This window comes from Heterocephalus glaber, unplaced genomic scaffold (assembly GCF_053883595.1).
Source record: "Heterocephalus glaber isolate CG9 unplaced genomic scaffold, H.glaber_assembly_v1.0 deba00001481, whole genome shotgun sequence".
Classification (NCBI taxonomy): domain Eukaryota; kingdom Metazoa; phylum Chordata; class Mammalia; order Rodentia; family Bathyergidae; genus Heterocephalus; species Heterocephalus glaber.
Window position 1 is genome coordinate 36,741,060 of NW_028258317.1, and position 25,095 is coordinate 36,766,154.

General features: G+C 41.0%; 1 long non-coding RNA gene across 1 annotated transcript; it reads right to left on the minus strand.

Moving 5' to 3' along the window:
* Positions 1–868: 868 nt before the first annotated feature.
* LOC101714572 (uncharacterized) lies at positions 869–24,996 on the minus strand. The gene is made up of 5 exons (XR_002392490.2): positions 23,926–24,996; positions 12,874–12,959; positions 10,236–10,338; positions 6,410–6,553; positions 869–996 (listed from the first exon to the last, which is right to left on the minus strand). It is a non-coding gene; the product is annotated as an uncharacterized LOC101714572 (long non-coding RNA).
* Positions 24,997–25,095: the final 99 nt, after the last annotated feature.

The following is a 25,095-nucleotide window of genomic DNA, read 5'->3' on the forward strand; positions in this document are numbered from 1 at the left end:
CTTTTGGCTATTGTAATAGTTATCATGAACATTTGTGTACCATAGCTGTTTGAACATCTGTATTCAATTTGCTTTTTTTTTTTTTTGGTACCAGGGATCAAGCTTGGGACCTCGCACTTGTGAGGCAGGCAGCAGCACCACTTAGTTAGATCCCCAGCCCTGCATTCAATTTTTAATTTTTTTAATTTTTTGGTACCAGGGATCAAACTCAGGACCTTGTGCTTTCGAGGCAGGTGGTGGAACCACTGAGCTAAATCCCTGGCCCTGTATTCAAATTTTTCTTTTTCATACTGGGGATTGAACTTGGGTCCTTAGCTTGCGAGGCAGGCAGTGGAACCACTGAGCTGAATCCCGGCCCTGTATTCAATTTTTTGTTTACTTAGGAGTGGAATTGCTAAGTCATTTGTTACCTTTCTGTTTAATTTATTAAAGAACTACCAAACTGATTTATTAAAGAAGTGCCAACTGATTTCCACAGTGGCTATATCATTTTACATTCCCACAAGCAGTGTATGACAGTTTTAATTTCCCTATGTCCTTGCCAACATTTTCTTCTTTTTAAAAATTATGGTCATTCTTGTGGGTGTGAAATGCTCTTCATTATGGCTTTAATTTGCATTTTTCTAGTGATGAATGATGTAGACCACCTTGCCATGTACTTGTTAGCTATTTGTGTATCTCAGCAGTCCCCAACCTTTTAGCATCTGCAGCTGCTGCTAGTGGAAGACAGTTTTTCCACAGAACAGGGGAGGGTGATTTAAGGATGATTCAAGCAAATTACATTTACTGTGCACTTTATTTCTATTATTACATTGTAATATATAATGAAATAATTATATAACTCACCCAATACACAATCAGTGGGAGTCCTGAGCTTGTTTTCCTGCGATTAAGTGGTCCCATCTGGGACTGACGGGAGACAGTGACACCTGAAGTGTGTTCTTATGTGCGGTCTACTCCATGATCTTGTTTTGGTTCTTGTCACTGTAGGAAACCCTGCTTCACAAAGATAAGATGTTGGAAATGGAAGCAAGCTGTTGATTGTTTTTGTGGCCATATTTCATATTGTGTCTTGACTTTAATGAAGAACATATGGAGATTGAAGTTGTCTCAAACATAATTTTTTTTCCTCAATTTTTTTATTAGTATATGTTTGTGATACATAGTATATACATTCATCTTGGGGAACTGGTATGTACATATACCACATCTTGGCCATTTTTACTTCTCCTTTCTTTCCCTTCCCTCCCATCTCCACACCCTCTCCCAAGGTCTCCTCCTCATCTTTTCAAAGAACCAACTCTTTAGATGGGTATTGTGGTGCACGCCTATAATTCCAGCACTTGGGAGACTGAGGTAGGAGGATGGCTGTGAGTTTGAGGCCAGCCTGAATTTTATACTGACACCCTGTCTCAAAAAAACCATACACACACACACACACACACACACACACACACACACACCCCAACTCTGATTCATTGATTCTCTGTATTTTTTAGTATCAATTTCATTACTTCTGATTTTTATAATTTCTTTCCTTCTCTTAATTTCAGATTTGGATTGTTCTAGTCTTTCTAGGACCTTGACATACATCATTAAGTTATTTATTTTGTGTTATGCTATTCTTTTTATGTGTGCATTTCATTGTGTCCCATGGGTTTTGATATGTTGTGCTTACATTGTCATTTGATTCTAGGATTTAAAAAAATTTCTCCTCTGATTTCTTTTGTGATTTATTGATTATCCAATAATGTATTATTTCATCTCCATGTATTTGCATAGTTTCTGTGGCATCTTTTGTTACTGATTTTTAGTTTTTCCCCCACTATGATCCAATAGTATGCCAGGGATTATTTCAATTCTTTTGTATTTATTTAAGCATGCTTTATGGCCTAAGATATGGTCTATTTTTTGAAAAGTTCCAGGTGCTGTTAAGAAGTGCATTCCTGTTGGATGAATCACTCTGTAGATATCTGTTAACCCCATTTGATCAGTGGTTAGTTTAACTCTGATGTTTCTTGGTTGAATTTTTTATCTGATTGACCTAATTGTGAGAGCGGGGCATTGATGTCCCCCACTGTGATTGTATTGGTGTCTATCCTTTTAAGTCCAGTAGTTTTTGTTTTATGAAGTTGGGGGTGTTGCACAAGTGATTTGGGTTTACATTTTTATCTCTTCCTGTTGAATTATTCCCTCTACCAGAATCTAGTGGCCATCTTTGTCTCTTCTGATCAGTTTTGGCTTGAAGACTGCTATGTCTCAAAACAAGACAGCCAGTCCTGGTTGTATTTGGGTTCTGGTTGAGTGGAGTATCATTTTCCATTATTTCACTTAAATCTATGTACTTGCTTTTAGTTGCAGTGTGTCTCCTGCAGGCAATACGTGAATGTTTTGTTTTTTGATCACATTTGCCAGTCTGTATCTTTTTTTTTCTCTATTAAGTTTATTGGTACATTTTAGGTATAAAATACAGTTACATTCATCATTGGGATCTTGTACCATTACATGAGTATCTTGGTTCTTATTTTTTCCCCTTCACCGCCCCCCCTACCCTTCCCTATTTGCAAAGACTTTGTTTCCATTTTTTTCCTTTTCTCATATTTTTTCTTTCCCTTCTTTCCCTTCCCCTCCCCCTCCCACTTCCCCTGCTCCTTTAGACCTTTTCATCCTATTACACAATATCAATTATATAATTTAAAAATGACAATATCAAGATCTAGGAGACATTACCACAGATTTTACAGAATTTAAAAGGATATAGAAAGCATATTACAAAAATCTGTTTTGAAATAAATTTGACAACTTCTAAGAAGTACCTTGAAAGACAAATTAATGAAACTAACTCTGGAGGAAATATAAAATTTGAATAGCACCTATTAAAGAAAGTATATTCCTAGCTTGAAAACCTACCTATATGACAATAACAGGCTCATGTACATTTTAACTGATAAATTATATCAAACATTTAAAGCAGTAAAAAGAAGGAACACTTCTCCCCTCATTTTAGGAACTCAGCATTGTGCTAATTCTAAAACTGGATAAAGATAATAGGAGAAAAAAGTATGAACATAGATAGAAATTTGTTTAACAAAACAAACCGTTAGAAGTCAGATCTGGCAGTATGTAGAAAGTGGTTTTGTTATAGGGATGGCAGTGTTGGTTCAGAATTGGAAGATCCACCCCCAGAAGTCATTATTTTAACAGAGAAAAGGAAAAAGCCATATGATCCTGTCACTAGTTGGAGAAAAAGTTTTGGACTAAATTCTACAGCTGTTCATAGTAAAAGCTATCAGGAGACTAGAAGTAGAACAGAACCTTCTCAACAGATCAAAGACATGTACTCCATACTTCCAGCAAAAATGCCTTCTATGAATGGAGAAGATACAATGCTTTCTCCTTAAAGTGGGGAACAAGGGCAGATATGCCTACTCTTCATCTGTCCATTAAACTTTGACACAGGCCTAAACCAAAATAGTCTGGCAATAAAATCACACAATTAGGATAGGATTGGCAAGGCAGAAGTAAAATCTTTATATGTAGATGAAATGATCATCTACAGAGAAAATACTAAGAAATCTCTAGGAGCCCCTAGAACTTGTATCTGAATTTAGCAGGATTAGAAAACACAAGGTATATATAAAAATTTAGGTCTGTGTATACTTGCTATAAATGAAGAATTAGATATTGAAATTTAAAAGTTATGTAGGAGTACAAAGGACCTAGAAAAGTAAAAAGAAAAAGAAAAAGAAAAAACAGTGTTGGAAGACATTTAGTACCTAATTTTAAGACTTCCTCTAAAGCTACAGTAATCAAGGCAGTTTTGATGTAAGGAAAGATTTATAGACCATTGGAATAAAACAGAGAATCTAGAAATAGGACCACACATATATGGTCCACTGAGTTTTGAAAGATTATTTAACGTTAACATTTTCTAGAATATAAACTCAATTCAAGAGCCGAGGAAAAGATAGTGTTTTCAGCAAATGGCACTAGAACAGCTGGTATCTGTATATAAAAAATTAACCTTAACCATTTATTTCCATACATAAAAATAACTTGAAAGGATCTATGAACCCAAATATGAAAGACTAAAACTATAAAACTTTAAGAAGAAATTATAAGGGAAAATGTTTATGAATTTAGGATAGGCAAGAACTTCCTAGAATACAAAAAAACATTATGTATAAAAGAAAAAAATTGATAAATGAACTTTAGAACTTTAAATGACATGGTTAAAATGAAATATAGTCTTTAAACAGACCATATTTACATTGCATATAACCTATGACCAGAATATATAAAGAACTCTTACAGCTCATTAATAGACAATCCAATTAAAAAGTAGACACAAGAAAATGATAGCCAATACAGTATAAGGAAAGGTGTGCAACACTAGAATCAGAAAAATACTAATCAGTACAATAACAAGATTGAATTATACACTCATTAGGGAGATGAAGTTAAAAGTTTTTAAAGCCTTGTCATGACTTTTTCTTTTTGTTGGATTCTCCTGCTTTGCGTTTAATTTGTCAAGCCCAGCAGATTCATTCTGCTGGGCTTCCTGGGGTTGTGATCCTCATTGTTTTTTCCTAGGATGTTGTCTGAAATGTTTTGAAGTGCTGGTTTGGTATTCGTGAAGTTCCTAAGGTGCTCTTTATCATGAAAGTGTCTTATTTCTCCATCAGTTTTGAAAGATAGTTTTGCAGGGTACATCAGTCTGGGTTGGAGGCTGTTTTCCTTTAGGGCTTGAAATATGTCACTCCAAGCTCTTCTTGCCTTGAGGGTTTGGACTGAGAAGTCTGCTGTGATTCTGATGGGCTTTCCTTTGTATGTGATTTGTTTCTTTTCTCTCACTGCTTGTAGAATTTTGTTCTTCTGTTGGATTTCTGGAATCCTAACTATTATATGCCTATGTGTAGATTTTTTTGATCAAGGCTAGTTGGAGTCCTATACACCTCACTTATCTGTATGTCAAGTTCTTTTCCCCTGCTTGGGAAGTTTTCTGCCATCAGTTCTGTGAACAGTTTTTTTTATGTCACCTGCACTCTCTCCTGTTTCTTCATTGACTCCAATCAGTCTTATGTTATTCTTCTTTGCATCATCTAGCAGCTACTGGATTGATTTCTCATGGACCCTTACTAGTGTAAAGCAATTTTTCTTTTCCTGTTCACTAGCTGCAATCTTCTATATCTGAAATTCTGTCCTCACATTGGTTCATTCTGCTGTGCAGACTTTCAGTGGAGTTTTTAATGTCCTGGAAATCTGTTTGTATCTGTTTTATGGATTCCATTTGTTTCCTATGCTGGGATTCCATCATGTTCCTAAGATCCTCTATTTTTTTTATCTGTGTCCTTTCTAGATTTATTAATCATGTCTTGCACTATGGGCACAATCTCTGCTGTTATTTGAGAAATTATTTCTGATTTCATTTTTTCCAGATCCTCTATTGTTGGCAGTTGAGGGAGTCCAGTTGGTTGAGTATCAGAGTGTTCCATCTCGTTTCCCTTTGGGGTTGTATAGGTGATCTGGAAGTCTGTTTTTGAGGCTTGTTTACGTGTCTTCTCATTTACACAGGGGTAAAGGGGTGGGTGCTAGTGGCGCCCATGCAGCTCACCTCCTCTGCCCTGGGAGTGGTGGAATGGTGGCTGGGGAGCCTCCTCCTGGGCACTGGGATTGGCTCACCTCCTCTGCCCTGGGAGCAGTCAGTCTGTATCTTTTAATTGGAGAGTTGAGACCATTAACTTATAGACATAAAATGACCAATACAGGCCTGGTGTCATGGTGCACACCTGTAATCCCAGCCCTTAGGAGTCTGAAGCAGAAGCATCATTACGAGTTCAAGGCCAGCCTGGAACTACATAGTAAGTTCAAGGCTAGCCTGAACTACATAGCAATATCTTGTCTAAAAAAAAAATAGGTCCATTCAGTTCTCTTGGAGTAGTTCGGTTATTGTGCTGTTGTTGATTGGCAACAAAAGTGCATATAACATATCCTTGTGCACATCTTTGTAAAAAATATATTGTACAAAAACAGGTATTATTGCCTTGTGAACAATGGTAGACTTGTCTACTGGATTGTTGATTCATCAAGTAGAAAGATGAGCTCTCCCCATTGCCTCATCCTTGGAGTAAGATCATGAGCCTTTTTCTTCTCTTTATGCTATGCTGCAGCAGCCCATAGGCTTAAAATTCTTCTGAAATATGGGAGAGTTTTTGGCTCAGGTAAGATGGCCTTATAGGCAATGTGATGTTTCAGGACTGTGTGTTTGTGAATCTTGTTTTCCCCTAGGTTTGCTTGGCATTCTGTACCAGCTTCTATTCTTAGGGTTTTCTTTCTCTGTTGTCTCTTCTACTACTTTCAAGAGTAAAGCTATTTTTGGTGAAAAGACAGCATACTGTGAATAGCTTACCTGTGACATGCAATACTGTTCTGAGAGTAGTTCTTCCTGTACAGATTGTCAATTAAGTCTGGATCTTGGGCCAATGGGTTCTGTGACAGCTATAATGGTCTATGCACTGGGAAATGAGTGGCAAGCCTCCATCCACACAGGTATCTGCAGAATACAAACCAATGTGTCAGCTAATGAGAGGCATCTTAGGTCAGTTGTTAGCTACAAAAAGGACACAAAGGCTAGGCAAGACTGGCCAACCATTTAGATTGGGACTTGGGCAAGACATGTTACACTCAATCCTTGGTCTGTTTGTGGGCAAAGAGAGATGCTTTTCTTCAACTCCTACTGATTTGTTTCCTTTTTTGCTGATGGAGCAATGCCCTTTCTGAGCCATGTGTTCTTTTCCTTTTAGATGTGTCCTATTGACTCATCTCTCAGAAGCATCCTATGACTATAAAGTGGATCCTTGATTTACAACTGGCCTCACATATGAACAACTTGGATTATAACCAGAATTTTAGTTTTAACTTATGACCAAAGTCTTGAGTTATGACTCAAGAGCTAGCTACTTGTGCAGTTGTAAACAAAGACTTCCACTGCCAGAAAAGTGTACGTAAGTGAATGTAAGCATCAGTCTGAGCCCAGATGCATGTGTTTGTGGACATGATTTCAGTCAGTGCTTTATATAATCACTATGATTACTGCTATCAAAATGGCCCCCAAAAAGCTTGAAAAGAAGCTAAGGAAAGAAGGGAAGGTAAAAAAAGCAATCACAATCTAAAAGAAGAAGGAAATTGTGGAGAAATAAGAGAGTGGCATTCATGTGACTGATCTTGCTAATATGTACAGCATGTTGAAATCCACCATCAACAATCATAAAGAAAAAGATTTGTATAAGGAAGCTAGTGCCGTTAAAGGTGTTACTCAAATTAGTAAGTCAATAGTATTAGACAAGGTAAAAGGGTATTATTAGTGTGGATAGACAAAAGGCAGATGGCAGGTTATAGCCTATCTGAGTCTATAATTTGTAAAAATGATAGAGTTATAAATGCAGGTCTTATAAAGGACAATCCGTCAACACGTAATAATGGTAAAACATTTCATGCCAGAAAGGGGTGGTTTCACAATTTTAAAGAAAGAACTGGATTTCATAGTGTAACTAGGCACAGTGAAGCAGCCAGTGTTGATAAAAGGGCTGCTGAAGATTACATACACCCCTTAGAAACCATGACACAGAGAAATAGCTTTTGCTCTCATCAAGTTTTCAACTGTGATGAAAGTGGCCTTTTCTGGAAGAAAATGCCCAGGAGAACATACATTACCCAGGAAGGGAAGAAAATGCCAGACCATAAGCCTATGAAGGATAGGGTAACCTCATTGCTATGTGCCAATGCGAGTGCTGACCTCAAGATAAAGCCTCTCCTTGTTTATCACTCTCAGACCCCTAGAAAACATACAGTCATGAAGAATAGGCTAGGGGTCATGAGGAGATCTAACACAAAAGCCTGGTTAACAAAAGTACTTTTTCTTGAGTAGATTAGGAAGGCTTTCTGTCCTACTGTTAAGAAATATCTAGAGGACAGAGGTTTACCATTCAAGGCTCTCCTCATCATGGATGATGGTCCTCCTTACTCATAAGATTTGGAAGAAGAATTGGCTAAAAAATTCCCATGGCTCTCAATTGAGTACCTCCCACTTAATACAACTTCTCTATGGCAGCTTATGGACCAGCAGGTTATAGCTAACTTTAAGAAGCCATACACCAAGGAGCTGTTCCTGTAGTGCTTCCAGATGGTCTCAGATACAGATTTAACCCTTAAAGGGTTCTGGAAGGAACATTACAACATCCTTTCCAGTGTAGGTTTAATTGAAAAATCCTAGGCCTGTATCTCTCTAGGGACACTGAGATCTGCCTGGAAGAAAGTGTGGCCTAAAATTACACGGGAGAGAGACTTTGAAGGCTGTGTAGATGAGCCTGACCCTTAACTGACCCTGTGGTTCACAGTGTCACTATAGCAGTCCATAGTTTTGCAGGTAGACAGTGGTGATGTTGAGGAATTGGTGGAGGAATACTCAGAGGAACTGTCTACATCAACTTCTGGCTGAGCCACAGAGAATAGCAGCTGAGCTTTCTGAAGAGGAGGGCGAGTATCATCAATCAGTGCAGGGATTTAGCTCATTGGTTCCACCGCCTGCCCTGAGTTCGATCCCCAGTACCAAAAAAAAAAAAATGAGTCTAAGACAGTTCATGACTATGAATAAATCCTGGAAGGCTTCTATATATTTCTAAAAATCCTCTGAAAAATTACTTAAATCCTGTTTGATTTGCTTTAGGTCCTGCACAGAGAAAGATTGTTGAGCTCTAACTGGTCCAAATTCGCCCAGTAGCTCCTGAAGTGGGCACATGCATGTGAGTGGGGGATGTAGCATTTGCTGAGGACTCTGGGTAAGGAGCAGGCCCCTTCTTATATGAGTTCTGAATATCAGAGTTATCTTTCCAGTTAGGCTGTGGCTTAAGAGATGGAAAGTCACCTAGATAAGGTGATTCTATTTTATTCACAAGTGCCATTGGGAACTTACACTGGGAACATAAGTCAAGATTATCTCAGAAAGAAAGCTTGCATTTAAGATACCTGACCACTTCTCTGCCTTTTTGTAAAAGATCTCTAACTGGAGTACAGTGGACCCTTGACTTACGAACTCAATTCATTTGCGAGGGCTCGTTGTAACTCAAGTTGGTTTAAGTCAAGACTTTTAAAATAAGAAATAATGAAAATACCCATAATGTGTTCTGAACCTCCCAAAGCACCCCTTAACTAACCTTTTCATAATAAAAAAGAGTTGTATAATGTGCATAATTTACCAGAAACACCAATAATTTTCCTAGTGTATTCACCTAAGAGTTATAAAATGTGCCTAGTGTACCAGAAACGACAGTTTCATAATGTACTCACCATTCAGATTGACATCTTTGGCTTGCAGGAATGGAGGGTGAAATGGAAGGTGTTTACTGTTTGTAAGGAGAGTCCCCTTCCATAAGAACATCAGGAATCTGGCTCTCTACTGTTCTTTCTCTCCTTGGGAGAGTCTGTAGCCCACTAGTACCTGCTTCTGGCTCACTAGGTCTCAAACTTTGCAGAACTAAAAAGTGGTCTAAGGCTGTCTGCTTCTGTCTTTTTTTTTTTTTTTTTTGGTACCAGGGATTGAACTGGGGTCCTTGTGCTTATGAGGCAGGTGACAGCACCACTGAGCTAAATCCTGGCCCCATTCACGAACTGTCTTGGAAGGATGTCAGTGCTATTTTGGGACAGACCCAGAGATTCAGAAAGGTCTTGAGTAATCACAAGGGTCAGATATTCTGCTGCTAACATACATACCCTAGATCAGTGACTGTGAACCTTTCAATGATACAAACTGCCTGCTGCAGCATGTGCTCTAGATTATAGATATAGGTACCCTATAGTGGCCTGAAGCTGTACATATAGCTCCTGCTGGATGAGATAATGGCGCTGATGATATGTGAAACTACAGATATTCTGTAATTTGCATGCTAAAAGGGTTAAAGACCAGTAAAGTCAAACCTGTAAATTGCTCTAAATTGGCTTCTATTGATCAGGGCCCAGGTGAAAACCTGACAGCATTTCTCTTAGGATGGAAGAAGGCCATGGAAAAGCTTACTATGATGGACCCTCAGTCTTAGGAGGGGTGAATCCTCCTTAAAGACAGATTTCTTTTCTTTTCTTTCTTTTTTTGGTAACAGGGATTGAACTCGGGACTTTGCGCCTTTGAGGCAGGCACCGGAACCACTGAGCTAAATCCCCGACCCTAACGACAGATTTCTTACCTGGTCAGCTGCAGATATTGGGAAGAAATTGCAAAAGATGTCTTTGGGACCTGACACTCCTTTTGCTGACGTACTAAATGCTGCTAATTCTGTTTTCTATAACCTGTATATGGAGGAGGAACAAAGAGGGAAAAAGGAAGCTAAGGTTAAATGAGAATGAGAGGACAAAGCACACAGAGCTTCTCACTGCATTACAGAGTGACAAAAGGTTACCCCCAGCTCCTCCCTCAAGGGAAACAACTAGTGACAAGTGTCATATCTGCTGGCAAACATCCCATTGGAAGAAAGACTGGCCCATGCTGGGATCCTCCAGAGTCACTCTGTGCTGTATGTGGCCAAAGAGCACTGGAGGACTTACTGTCCTGAGGACCGAAGGACTCCCAGTTCAGAGGCCCAGTTGGTGACCAGGAGTGAGAGGGCCTACGGCTCCAGTTGACATGTAGCCAATCATCACCACCAGTGGGATGGAGCCTCTGGTAACATCAGATGTCACAGTAAGACCCTAAGCTTCCTCCTCGACAGTAGGGTCTCTTATTCTGTTCTTACCTCTTGTTTCAGACAATTGGCTTCTGACTCTTGTTAGGTTATGGGCATCAGGAGAGCTCCAGTGACCAAATGCTTTAGTCCCTCCTCTATGCTGTTTATGGAATAATTCTCTCCTTACCTATGCTTTTTTTGGTAAAGCCTGAATGTCTAGACCCTTTACTTGGCTAAGACTTACTAACATAGATGGGAGCTCAAATTATCTTTGGCTCACTTAGCAGCTCCACAATTATGGCAATGATCTGCTCTCCCAGCAAGGCTGATAATGACTCTATCTGTATTGGGCTTCCTATTAAACTGCAAGTATGGTTTACCATTATGCTTAGGAGAGCTACCACTATTATCCCAGCAGTAACTGAGCTAAAAGACCCTCATGGCTTCCCACACTGTAAACAGTATTTCCTTCAGCCAGAAGCTGGGGCAGGGCTATAACTTTTAACAAATACTGTAAGTTCCTTCATTATGGACTTTCAGTGCCTTGTCAGTTACCTTGTAATACCCCAGTTTTAGCCATGAAGAAGCCCAATGGTGATTTCTACTTATTACAAAATCTCTGTGTTATAAATGAGGCAGTTATTTCTATACATTCAGTAGTCCAAAAGCCTCATACTTCGCTGGGGCACATTCATTCAGATGCCCAATGGTTGTAATTCTAGATCTTAAAGATGCTTTCTTTTGCATCCTAATGACCCCTGAGTCCCAATTCCCTTTTGCCTTTGAGTAGACTAATGAGCTGAGCAGGAACACACAGCTTATCTGGACTGTCCTTCCCCAAGGATTCAGGGACAGTCCCCATATTTTTGGACAAGCTTTGGATAGGTACCCTAACAAATGGGCTATTAAACAATATGTGGATGATTTTATTTGTGCTCCTTCTCTAACAAAGGCTCAAGACCATTTGGTTCGGACTTTAACTTTCCTGGCTGACAGGGGATGTCAAGTCTCTAAATCTAAAGCCTAATTACTGTCCCCAAAAGTCCACTACTTAGTGTTTGTTTTAACCCCAGGGCATCAAGCCCTTTCAGCAGAGCATATATAGACAATCCAAGCCTTTCCAGCCCCTACCACCAGAAAGCAACTTTGTGCTTTCCTAGGCTTAACTGGCTACTGTTGGCTGTGGATGCCGGGATATGGCCTATTGATAAACTCCTATATGACTTTCCGAAAGGAAATAATGGTCAAACTCTCCTTTCTAGGAGCAAGAACAGCAACAGGATTATAATGACCTCCTAAAAACCATGCTTTGAGACTGGCACAACTTGACAAGCTTTTGTATGTAACTGAGCACCTCAGTTTGGCTTCAGGGATTTAGGGCCCATTCAAAGGGCTACTAGACATTTAGCAGAGCAGTTGCCAGGGTGTATCTGGGCAATAGCCACTCTGTTCTTTTAGTAGAGGAATCCCTTATGATTACTTTGGGACCTTCCCTGTCTGTCCACTCTCCTCATCAAGTGACTTCTCTGTTAAAGGATCTCATTGGCTCACAGGCTCTCATATTTTACACTATCGAGCTTTATTACTCAATAATCCTGAAATCTAACTTGACTCCTTTTAAACTCAAATGCTCCTCTATTAGCTTAGCTTGTATGGCTAACAACAGAAAGGGTTCCAGTGTTTGCTGCAGCATGCATGCCACAGGTTTGCCACGACTGACCTAGGACACGAGTTCTCATTAAAACATGTACGGAAGGCCCACAAGGTCAATAATTCAGTCCTTCTTTGGAAGAGCTCTTTCCTGGTTCTTTTCTCTTTTCCCACAGCTACTAAGGCCCCAGAAACTGCTACCTGGTTGCATCATTCCTGAGTCAAACCTTGGATGGCAGGCGTCCTTCAAAGCACCACACTGTCCTGAGAACACTGACTGCTGGTGTTCACACACACTTCCATTAAGCAAATACCACATCATAGGCCCTACCTCCAACAGAGGGCTACACGCGCCTTGGCTAGTCTCCCAATCAGAGCCTTCATACCACGTCTCTTCTGCTCATTTGGGCCTCCAGGGAATAACTGTTCACCCAGTAGTGCCTAAAAGAGGCCCTTTGAATCTGATCATAAGGTGTTGAGTTACCATTCCCCTTGCTTAAATATATTTTACCTTTTGTTTCTGATGGGCTTGGCTTTCTGGATCAGCTTGGTGAAAAAGGTTCACAACCATTACAGTTTTTGTTCTGTTGCAGAAATCTTGGAAAGAAATACACAGAGACACAGAATTTGGATAAAATAATATTTCTTCTGGAGAGCGGGCAGGAATGCTAGAAACCAGTCTGGTCAGTAACTGCCCCCTTTGTTCAGCATTTCCCTTTTTATATCCTTTTTAGCCATTATCTCATCCCTAGTGGTCTTTGATATGTAAATACAATTCCAATTCCTATTTACAAGTCACAGACACAGGTTCACCCTGGCATGGTAACTTTGTTAGGTTAATGAAGTTACCGGTTAGAGTCTGATAATCCTCACCTTAAACAAGGAGTTATGGGAAGAGCAAATCTTAAAAGAACACATTACTTATTTTGCTTTTACAACTACCTTAATATTCAATCTATTAAGTTATCTAAAACTTTTCCGTATCAATTCTTATAATCCTTGCATTAAGATTCTCTCTCTCTCTCTCTCTCTCTCTCTCTCTCTCTATATATATATATATATATTTTTTTTTTTTTGGTACTGGGGATCAAACTCAGGAACTTGCACTTGCGAGCCAGGCACCGGAACCACTGAGCTAAATCCCTGGCCTTAGACTCTATATTAAACTGTCTCCTGATCTTTATTTCTTTCCGCTTATAGTCTACCTGGTTCCAGATGACCCTGCATTGTCCTGATCTCCATATCTATGTAGGACCCCTGACTTACTCTCCAAACCTGAAAGTCACCAAGAGTGGCACCTTAACTTCCTTCCCTGAACACCTGCTCTGAGCAGGAAGTAGCCAGAATGACACAATGAGTTTAGGGTTCCACTGCTCGGGAGGAAATGTCAGGCAGAAAGTTAGTCATTTAGCAGGCTGGAGTCAGGTGGCTGGGGGCTAATTAAAAAGTCAAAAATTGTCCCCCCTTCTCTTTCTCAATTATTAGCTATAGATAAAATCCTCACAAGCTTGTGGATTCAAACTTTAGTGTAAGAGAATGTAGCATCCCAGCCAGATGTGATGTCACATGCCTCTAATCCCAGCACTCGAGAGGCTGAGGCAGGAGGATTGCCATGAGTTCGAGGCCAGCCTGGGATACATAGTGAGTTAAAAGCCAGTCTGAACTATATAGCAAAACTCTGACTCAAAAAACAAACAAAACAGGACAGAACAAAACAAAGAAACAAAAATTTAAAAAACAAAGAAAAGGGGGCATCCTCTAAGTGTATGTGTGAGGGTGGAAAAACCTCAAGGTCTCAAAACAAAATAAATGGGAGATATAAAGTAGGCATGGTGGCCCACACCTATAATCCCAGCCTTTGGGGGCTGGGGATTTAGCTCAGTGGTTTCGCGGCCTGCTGTGCAAGTGCAAGGACCCGAGTTCAATTCCTGGTACCAAAAAAAAAAAAAAAAATCCCAGCCTTTGGGAGGCTGAGACAGGAGGATGGCTGTGAGCTGGAGGGTAGCCTGAACTATATAATGAGTTCAAGACCAGCCTGAACTACATAGTGAGACCCTGCCTCAAAAAACCAAAACAACTATAATCCCAGTACTTGAGAGGCTGAGGCAGGAGGATTGCCATGAGTCTGAGGCCAGCCTGGGGTACAGAGAGATACTCTATCTCAAAACAAAACAAAACAAAAAAATCACAAAAAAGGGCCAGGGATTTAGCTCAGTGGCACAATACCTGCCTTGCAAGCACAAGGTCCTGAGTTCGATCCCCAGTATTGGGGGGGCGGATCAAACCAAACAAATAAAATAAAACAAAACAATAATGTTTTGTCTTACCATTCTGGTTGTATAAACTACTACTATATGTGGTATTATTATAGACAGCTAAGCTAGATAAAAATATTATAGGCAGTCAGACAGGGACAGGCCCTCAAAGAAGGCAGCACAGAAGATGAGAACACATTACAACTGTGAGTGGAGGCACATTTGTTGAAGGCTAAGTCTCAAGACAAAGATGAAATGACTACTCCTATTTCCCCAGGGATAAACAATAATAACTGATATTCTAAATAGGCATTAATCACCTGGGTTGGGGACCAAGACCTTAGCCCATCCCCTCCAGGAAAGGTCCTTGTTCTTTCCATGTCCACTTGCTACATGACTTGCTTCATCTCTACTTATAATCTTATTAGTTGACCATAGTTTTGTCCCACCTTATACTTACATTATGATTTCATGCCCACCTCATTTTGCTCTATAAATTCTCCCCTGTAGTGGACTCCAAGCAACCCACTTTCTGGGTCTCCTTCTGTCTCTCTTAGACAGAAGTTATCTTTCCCTCAATAATTATTTCCTACTCTTAACCTCCATTGTTCCTAGAATTCATTCTTTGATTTTAAAGAACACAAACTTGGCGTATAAAACATCTAACAGGTTGGGGGTCATAACATTTCCCTTATATCCTTTGGAGTTGCTACATTATCCCAAGATCATTTGGAGGTTCCACTGAGATAATTGGGTGGAGGTAAGAGTTCGCTTTTGTTTCACAGATTCTGAATTGTGACTCCCTTAGGTAACTGAAAATTGTCATCCTTGTTTGTCAATTGCTTATGTCTTGAATTTTTATGTCTCAGTTCTCTTTTATGTGTTGTCTATTGTTAAAATGATTTAAATTTAAATCGAGAACGTGGGAAGATTATGATGTTTCTTTGATGGGACATTTTATTCCTGTTTTGTACATGTTGTATTTGGATTTAGCTGCTGAACTTCCTACTGTTCCTTGTTTGACCTGTTTGTTGTGGTTTGTTATCTTAGGCAGCAATGCCAGGCAAAAATAACTTTAGAGTGTCCACTAGTAAACTCTGATAAGAAATGCTCTAAAATGGGTCTTTTAATGAAATCTAGTTCATATTTAGAAAATATACATGCATATTAATAAATCATGGGACCCCATCTGCTAGTTAAAAGGTAATAGCCCAGCATCTGTTCTTAAGACTTTGGGGACAGGTTTCATGGGGACAAACTGGCCCCAATCACCCCTCAATACCCTAGAGGGAATGTTGAGCCTGCTCTGCCTCAGTTTCCTTTCGGTCTGATCTTCCACTGGTAAGGAGGCAATCTTAGCTCTTGAGATTCCCCATTCTTCCCTTTCCATGTTCAGAGTGATGACTCATGAGCAAATTGTCTCAATAATGCACCATGAGCATGAGAAGGAAAGTCTTTCTTTTTCTGATCTCATTTCTGATCATCTTTCCCTGCCACTTTGTATTTTCCTTTTTTTGGAAGCATGTAAGATTAGAGACAAAGGAGTCCTAATGTGTCCCAACTTTCTCCTCCAAAGAGCCTTTAAATTGAGTCCATAGAAAATGACTGTTAATGCTGAAGACAGGGAAGTCATCTTAGATGAAGACAGCTCAGCCGTTTATCTGTTCCTTAGTGAACTCTAACAAACACTTGGATTCCTTTCTGGAGATAGATCACTGGTTGGAACCAGTGAAAGCTGAGAGGACAACTGAGGGTCATGGCCAGTTCGACTCTCTGGCGGATACCCAAAGATTCTTCAGTGGAAGCTGGGTCAGGACAGCTCAACTGGATGACCAGCAGAAATCTCCACTTACCCATTGTCCCCACCTGCACTCCTCAGTGAGGTGAGAGGTAACTCTCTCAGTGACCTTCTGGTATCCTCTGTCCCAGAGTGACCAGACCCAACACTGTTAGAGCCCTCTCTTAAGCCTCCGTTAAGAGTTGAGCTACATGCCAGGGATTTAGCTCAGTGGTTCTGCTGCCTGCCTTGCAAATGCAAGGACCTGAGTTTGATCCCCGCTACCAAAAAAAAAAAAGAGTTGAGCTACAAGTTTAGACTTTTCTCTCTGCTAGTAAGTTAGAACTCTCCACTAGGTTTTTCTCCAACTTGCTGAGAGTTAACTTTAGAACATCTTGATTAGCTAAACCACCTTGTAGCTAATCTACCCCTCCCTCCAGGAAGTCAAGCTGAGACAGCTTGCCTTTCACTGAGAACAGCTATCAGCTGGCAGTTTACACTTACGTCTTGTATATGCTAACTAGAATAAAAAAGGTATTTTAGTCAGCCTTTCTCTTCTTTCAGTGCATGTAGGAAACTGATAAATATGCCTCTACTAACATGTAAAAATTGTGGTTGCTAGGCAATGGGTATAAATTTAACCTGTCAGTTTCAGAGACAGAAATTTTAGGGTGGGTTTTGAGTAAAACTTAGCCTTGTCTTGCTGCTAAGTGAGATTGCCTAGTGACGGGTACCACTTCTGATTAGCAAAGCCCAGGTGTCTGAGGACACCTATAATACAACCCTCCACTGGTTAGTGCAGGCTCACAATGGGACTTCATTATATAACAATGAATCAGCATAGACAACCACACATGCACCACAGGGCCCTGCTAGGTCACCCAGGTGTTTTGTCCCACCATGTCCCAGCACACCCACAATATTTACTGTAACTGCTGTAAACTAAAGAACAATGTAGCTGTTTTTGATTTAAAAAAAAAAAAAAAAAAAAGACAAACAGCTCTTGAGTTCTTGTACTAAGGTGGTCTTTTTTTTTCCACTCCAGAAATTTTTATTTGACCCTTTTCATAAGTTACTAAGTTTACAACCTGCTAAACATTTTACCTAATATGGGAACTAGAGATGAAAAGCTCACCAAAATAATTATGTATATGAAAAGGACAAACAAACAAACAAGCTACCTGTTAAAAGAAAGTTACTGTAGCTGGCAGCACTTAAAATTGCTAATTGTATTTTCAAAAAGTTGCATAGCTGCAAGATGATTTGCTGCTAACTATTGAGCAGTTTCATTGAGAAGGAAACAATATATTTCATAAACTGCAACTCTATATTTAATTACTAAGGTGGTCTTAAACTAATGGTCTCCCTGCCTCACTTTCCTGAGTAGCTGCACCATGACACTTGGCTTTCTACTTGCAGTTTTGGTAGTTTGTGTTTCTAGGAACTTTTCTATTTCATTTAGTTTATTTAATTTGTTGGTATAGCATTATTCATAGTATTCTTTTTTTTTGGTACCGGGGATCGAACTCGGGTCCTTGTGCTTGCGAGGTAGGTGTCAGAACCACTGAGCTAAGTCCCCGGCCCTCATAGTATTCTTTTATAGTCTTTTTTTTTTGGTACCAGGGATTGAACTCAGGACCTTGTGCTTGTGAGGCAGACCTGGTGCTACAGTCTTTTTTATTTCTATGAAGTCAGAAGCAATGTTCACATTTTCACTTTTGTTTTCAGTAATTTCAGTTGTCTTTTTTAGGCAATCTGGAGGTTTGTCACTTTTCTTGATCTTTTCAAAGAATCAACTCTTTATATTTATATCCTCTTTTTTACCTATCCCTTCTCTAATCTTTTGTTGTTTCCTTCCCTTTGCTAACTTTATCTTTATCTTTTTCTATCTCTTCAAGGCATAAAGCTAGGTTACCAGTTTGAGCTCTTTCTTCTCTTTAATATAGATATCTTATTATTTTTGCCCAGAATAAGGACTTTCTCCTTTAATTATTCCTCCTGAAGAATCCTGTAGTTTTTTACTATCTTTTCTGGAATTATTTCAACAGTACAAATCAAATATTTTTGATTCTTAAAGATTCCTTGTACATGAACAGTGCCATTAAAATACATTATGAGCCAGGTGTGGTTGCACACACCTGTATTCCCAGCCCTCGGGAGGCTGAGGCAGGGGGATTGCTTCAGGTTCAAAGCCAACCTGGTTTACATAGTGAGTTCAAGGCCACCCTGAACTACACAGCAAGATCCTGCTTCAAACAAACAAACCCGAATCAAAACAAAACAAAAAACCCCACACAACATTATGAGATCTGGGCCTGAAATCCCAGCACTCTGGAAGCTGAGGAAGGAGGATATTTATATTTCTCCTAATCTCTCCCTCTCTCACCAACAAACGAAAAAAACAAAAACCCCCCTGCACATGGTGGTTATACTCTTCATAAAATATCCTTCAGTAGGTGAGTTGCCCTTCAGGAAGTCACCTAACATCTTGAGGCCTCAGTTTCTACATCTGTAAGATGGAAGTCTGGCCTGGCTCGCAAGGGTCCCATGATGGGCTCAGGAAACACTGATTAAAACAGCTTGTGAATCTGGACAGAATCCTGTGCTGCCCAAGCTGGCAGGCCCACTGAGCCACTTGGAGGCTCCCAGCTGCACCTGAGCCCCGAAGGCCTGGATCCTGTTTCCAACACCAAAGTTTGTTTACAGATGGAGCTCTCTGCTAGGAACCAAGGGGGATGCCAAGTTGGTTGGAAACTTCCAGAAAGGTAAACAGGCAAATGTATATACACAGTGTAAAATATATAGGATAACATAAATTATGTTATTTTAAAATTCTTTAACCCTCTAGCACATTAGCTAGTATGTCATTCTGGTGAAATTATTTGAGATAAATTGGGAATGTGTAAAATCATGTGCAGTACTTGTCTACTTCCAGTTACTATAATGTCACTCTCCACTATGTCTGTATTAAGGAAGTCTTACTTCACTTCAATTTATAATCTTTTAGATATGGAAGGTTATACTTTAACTCATCTTTTTTTTTTAATGGTGCTAGGGACTAAACCCAGGACTAGGAAAGGATTCTAACACTGAGCTATACCCTAGCCTCCAAGGCTGTATTCTATACTTGATATAAACACACAAAGGTAAAGGTCAGAGTGTTAATTACTGTAATAAAATACCCAAGGCAGGCTTCTCCTTTTCCTCCTCCTTTGTTTTTTGAGATAGAGTCTCACTATATAGTCAGGGGTGGCCTTGAACTTGCTATGTACCCTAACCTAGCCTTGAACTTGTCATCCTCCTGCCTTAGCCTTCCAAGTGCCGGGATTACAGGGGGTGCCACCATGCCTGGCTGACGCAGGCTTCCTTAGGAAGAAAAGATGTTTATTTTGGCTCGAAGTTCTGGAGGTGCAGTCTATGGCTCTCATCTGGTCACGGCCTTCTTGTTGGCAGAGTCTCAAGATGGCCCATATCATCACGTGGCATGAGATAGGCAACACTTGTGTATGTATTTCTTTCCTCTTCCTCATTCCTTTTTGCAGTACTAGGGTTACCAAGGCTTTGTGCACCCTGGGTAAGTGCCCTACCACTGAGCTACATCCTTGGCTCTTTTCAGTTTTTAATTTTGAGACAAAGTCTTGCTACATTGCTGTTTTGGCTTATAGATGTTCCCCTAAAGCCTCATGAGCTCATAGGTGGGGGGTTCGGGGAGATGACTGGATTGTGGATGTGTGACACTGGATTGTGGGTGTGTGATACTGGATCAGGCCACTGATGGGATAATAGCTGGATGTTGGAAGGTGAAGCCTGGTGGGAAGAGGTGGGTCACTGGTGGTGCAGCCTGGAAATATATATCAGTCCTACTCCCTTGATCCCTCTGCTTTTTGCTGCCGTGTCATGAACATTTCTCCTCTGTCATGTATCTCCCTCTGCCATGCCACCCTGCTTTGGAACCAGTAGACTATGGACTGACACCTCTATAAACTGTGAGTGAAAATAAACCTCGCCCCTTTAACCTGTGGGTGCTGGGTATTTTGTCCCAGTAACGAGAAAGTAACTGAGACAGTTGCCATGGCTGGGTTTGAATTCGTAATTCTCCTGCCTCAGTCTCCCAAGTAGCTGGGCTTACAGGTATGTTCCATCCGTACTACCCACTTCTTTCGTTCCCTCTTCTTATAAAGCTACAAAGATCCAGTCATGGGGGTTCTATTCTTATCTAATCTTAATCACCCCACAAAGTTTCTACTCACTTAAAACCTCACAAGCCAGGTGTACTTTTGTCTTGTTCTGTGGTCTGAATGTTGGGATGGTGTTCAGGTAGAATGTCAACTTGATTGCTTTTGGGATCCGGCCCAGGGAGGGTGGAGCACCCTCCTGTATGTCCCAGTGGGTCATGGAGGTGTGGCCTTGGGCTCTGTGTATGGTGCCTAGACCCTTCCTCTCTGGTGTTGCTCCCCTGCTCTGCTTCCTGGACCCCATGAACTGAGCAGCTTTGTTCCACCACGCCCCTCTGCTTTGATATTCCTGTCTTGGAGCCAGCCAACCACGACTGAATCCCCCCAAACATGAGCTAAATTAGATCTGTCCTCCTTTTGGTTGTATCAAGTATTGTGTCTCAGCAACAGGAAACCTGAGTAATACAGTTGGTGCCTCCCAAATCCATATGCTAGAACCCCATTCTCATTATAATGGCACGGAGAGGTGGGACCTTTCAGGAGATGATAAGGTCATTAGGCCCTGCCCTCACACATGGGGTCATCTCCTGAATAAAACACAGCAGAGGACCTGTCTTGCCCCTCTGCCACATGAAAGCCTGGCAAGTATGCCATGTACAGAGCAGAGAGTGAGCAGTCACCAAACACTGAGTCCACCAGTACCTTGACAGTGGGCTTCCAGGCTTCCAAAAAGGTAATAAATGGCTATTATTTATAAATTACCTAGTCTAAGGTACTTTGTTATAACAGCCCTAACACACTATGATATGCTGCTACTTAGCACATAGGTCTAATGTTAATATTCGATCTAAATGAAAGGCTGTGACAATCTTCTCTGATATTCTTCCCACAATAAGGAAAGCAATCTAAATGGTAAGAATGTATCTCTTCTTATGCAACTCAGAAATACCACTTAATTTCATTTTTGTCAATTTTTTTTTTTGGTACCAGGGATGGAACTCGGGACCTTGCGCTTGTAAGGCAGGCGGTGGAACCACTGAGTTAAATCCCCGGTCCCATTTTTGTAAATTTTTATTTTGCCCAGTTGAGCAGTGTGGGAAAAAGGCTATATTCTAACCACTTCAAATCACAGTCTGACTCCCACAGACACTAGAATACCAGATAACAGTAGCAAAGCCTCATTTCCTAGCTCCTGGAGAACCATGCCTCTGACTGCTATGGTTTCAGTGTCCGACAAGGTTTCTTGGGTTGAAATTTAATTCCTACTGAGAAATTTTTGTTTGTTTGTTTTTGAGACAGGGTCTCCCTATGTAGTGCTGGCTGGCTTTGAACTTGTGACAATCCTCCTGCCTCTGCCTCCCAAGTGCTGGGATTACAGAGTCCTGTGTTTTTGTTCAGTTATTCTAGATCATGGTTTCCATTCTCAGGGTGTTTCCTCATGGCCCAATACGGTGGCAGCAGCTCCTATCATCATAACTATTTTAGGCTATGGGAAGGAGGGGTGGCAGGAGAGCACCAGGGCACAAGGACACATGGCCTAGTTGGGTCATTTCCCTCAGATAGCCTTCCTGGAAGTCAAATACAACATAACACATTCTATTGGCCTGCATTTGGCTATATTGGCTTTCCTTAATTGTAAAGGAGTCCTTGGAAACAAACAGTCCTTCGCTGGGCACTATGTTGCTGTATATAAAATCAGGTTCTCTTCCTAATGGAGCAAGGGGTGAATGAACAGCAGGTGACAATGGACAGCCTCTGCTACAGAGTCCCTATGTATTCTTTTTTTGTTTTTGTACTGGGAATCAAACTCGGACCTTGGATATGGGGAAGAAAGAGAGGGTAGGTTGGGGTAGAGGACACAGTAAATATGATCAAGATGTGACAGGTATATGTGTCAGATTCCAAGCTGAATGTAAATACTGTGTATTGCAAACATGTACTAATAAAAAAAAGACTAATCTCACAATAAAATAACTAAAGAAATGTTAAACGACGTTATTAAAAACATGAAACAATTCTGATACTACTCTTTGCTTAATCCCAATGCTAGTTACTTTTGGGACATAGGACATCTGAGTAATAATCTCACTTGACTATGTAGAGTATAAGGATTTCAGGAAACTGCCAAGGAAAATTAAAAATAAGTCTATTCTAATTGCTCTTTGAAGAAAGTTGTTTTATACTTGTGATTCTTTTTTGTTTGTTTTTTGAGGCAGGGTCTCCCTTTGTAGTTCAGGCTGGCCCTGAACTCACTATGTAGCCCAGGCTGGCTTCGAACTCACAGCAATCCTCCTGACTCAGCCTCCCGAGTGCTAGGATTACAGGTGTGCACCACCACACCCGGCACTTGTGGTCCTTGATCTTGTAAAATCACACATACAGGGGAAAAGAAAGTTGACATCTCCCAGGAGCAGAGCAAATCTGATTAGATGTTCAGTGGCTAGAACATGTTTACTCATCCAGTGGTTATAATTAAAACAAGCGTGTTGGCCATACAGTGACATGAATTTACAACATACAGGGCTTCAGATTTGATCCCTGATATAAAAAAAAATGACCAAGGGCCGGGGATTTAGCTCAGTGGTTTTGCCACCTGCTGTACAAGCGCAGGGACCCGAGTTCGATCCCTGGTACCAAAACAACAACAACAACAACAAAAACCAACCAAAACCCTATCAATCTCCATCGATAAGCATAGACTTTTGAAAAATCAAATTTGATTATTATAACATATTATCATGTAACTAATTAGAGTCAAGTTTTCCCCCTCTTGAAAATCTGAAAAGTTGAAATTCACCAGACAGAATAACAAAGCATATGGGAAGGAAGTCACTAACAAGATAACTGGTGTGAATTTAGGAACCAATGAACTTAAAAAAAAAATGGCACCAAGCATGAGTAATACAGGGTAGAATCTGGACCTAGACAGGAAATCTGGGCTCAGAGTGGAGCATAAACAAGATGGGGTGGGGGATATGACAGAAAATATCAGGGGTATTAGAATTAAACAACTTCTACCTTCCCTATAGTACCATATATCTGGTTTTGAAGCACCCAAAGAATGTGTCAAGATTTAAACAACAGATCGGCCTGGGGATGTAGCTCAGTGGCTGAGAGCTTGACTAGCATGCCCAAAGGCCTTGGTTTGATTCCCCAGCACCTTTATTGAGATATAATGACATAATCACAAAATTCCACTGTAAGTGTACAGTTCAGTAATTTTTTAGTAAATTCAGAAAGCTGTGCAGCCGTCACCACAGTATAACCCATTTTTTCTGTTTTGTTTCTGGGTGGAGACCATTTATCTTTCTTGTACAAAGGTACATGGTGACTCAACAAAATCCTAGAGCACTTACCAAGGCTGCAAAGGTGACTCATTGAAAATGTGCAGGAAGCTGTTTTCCAAAATCCCCGGGGAGAAAGGTGGAGGGTGGGGAGGTACTAAGCCTTGGCTGTCAGTCAGGCCCTCCTCAGACTGCTCCGACTGCTGGAAATTGCTCACTTTATAGCCATGTGACCTCAGGAAAGTTGCTCAATACTGTTTCAGTTTACTCATCCGTAAGACGAAAGGACCGTACTTCACGGGGTTATGAAGAGTAAATAATATATGTAAGGGCTCTCCTAGTCCTGGCATACGGTAAATACTCGATCAAAACAACGCAGCCATTTTTATTTTATTTATTTATTTTTTTGGTACTGGGGATTGAGTTCGACCTGGCACTTGCGAGGCAGGTGGCAGAACCACTGAGCTAAATCCCCGGCCCAACGTAGCCATTTTTATATTTTTCACTGGATGACTATTAGAAAGTATTTCATAAACCAGACACAAAAGATGACATAATTCTACGGTCCAATTTATGTGAAATTCTAGAATAGAGGAACCTGTGACAGATCAATGGTTTCCAGGAAAAAGGGAAGGAAACGGACAGCAATGGGTCACAGGGAATCTTTTGTTTTGTAAACATTTGTCATAAAATTACTTAAACTTGGTCAACTTTATTGTACGTAAAATAAAGCTGGCCCTCGCCCACCCAAGCCCTAACAAGTTTTAAATTTTTTACTTCGATAGTTCTTTCACAGGTCAGAGCAGGAAACAATTTCTGAACAACCCACAAATATTTGTTGAGTGGAATGTTTGCACGATGCGGGGCGCGCTCCGGTCCCGGGGGTGCGGTCTCAGGAGCGGGTTCCAGTCTGGAAGAGAAAAGAGACGGGTGCAGGGCCGCCGCAGGAAGAACGCGGGCGAGAGGCGGGGGAGCTCTAGGTGGCACAAACTCCAGCACACCCAGAGGTGCGGTCCGGCGTTCGACGAGGATGTTCTCCACCTGGGCCCGAGCTGCCTCTGCCCGCCCTCTGAGACGTGGCGCCCGCCGGCTTCAGAGGCGGTCTTGGGCCTCGGTGTAGCCAGCTCCACTCCGGGAGTGTCGGCCCTCGGGAACCGCCGGAGCCCAAGCCATGCCGGCGGACACCCCGCCCAGCGAGTCAGCGCGCACAATGCGCGGGCCGGGCGGCGGGCGCGGAACGCT